The following is a 214-nucleotide window of genomic DNA, read 5'->3' on the forward strand; positions in this document are numbered from 1 at the left end:
TTCTTCTTGAGTTTCTTGTGGTTTGTGGTTTGTATTTTGTGTATTCCGATCTTCTGGGCTAATATCCATTTATCAGAGAATGCATACCATGTGTGCTCTTTTGAGATTGGGTTACCTCACTCAGGATGATATTCTCCAGATCCATCCATTTCCCCCAAGAATTTCATGACTTCATTGTTTTTAATAGCTGAGTAGTACTCCATTGTGTAGATGT

This window comes from Mastomys coucha, chromosome X (genome assembly GCF_008632895.1).
Source record: "Mastomys coucha isolate ucsf_1 chromosome X, UCSF_Mcou_1, whole genome shotgun sequence".
In the NCBI taxonomy this organism is placed as follows: domain Eukaryota; kingdom Metazoa; phylum Chordata; class Mammalia; order Rodentia; family Muridae; genus Mastomys; species Mastomys coucha.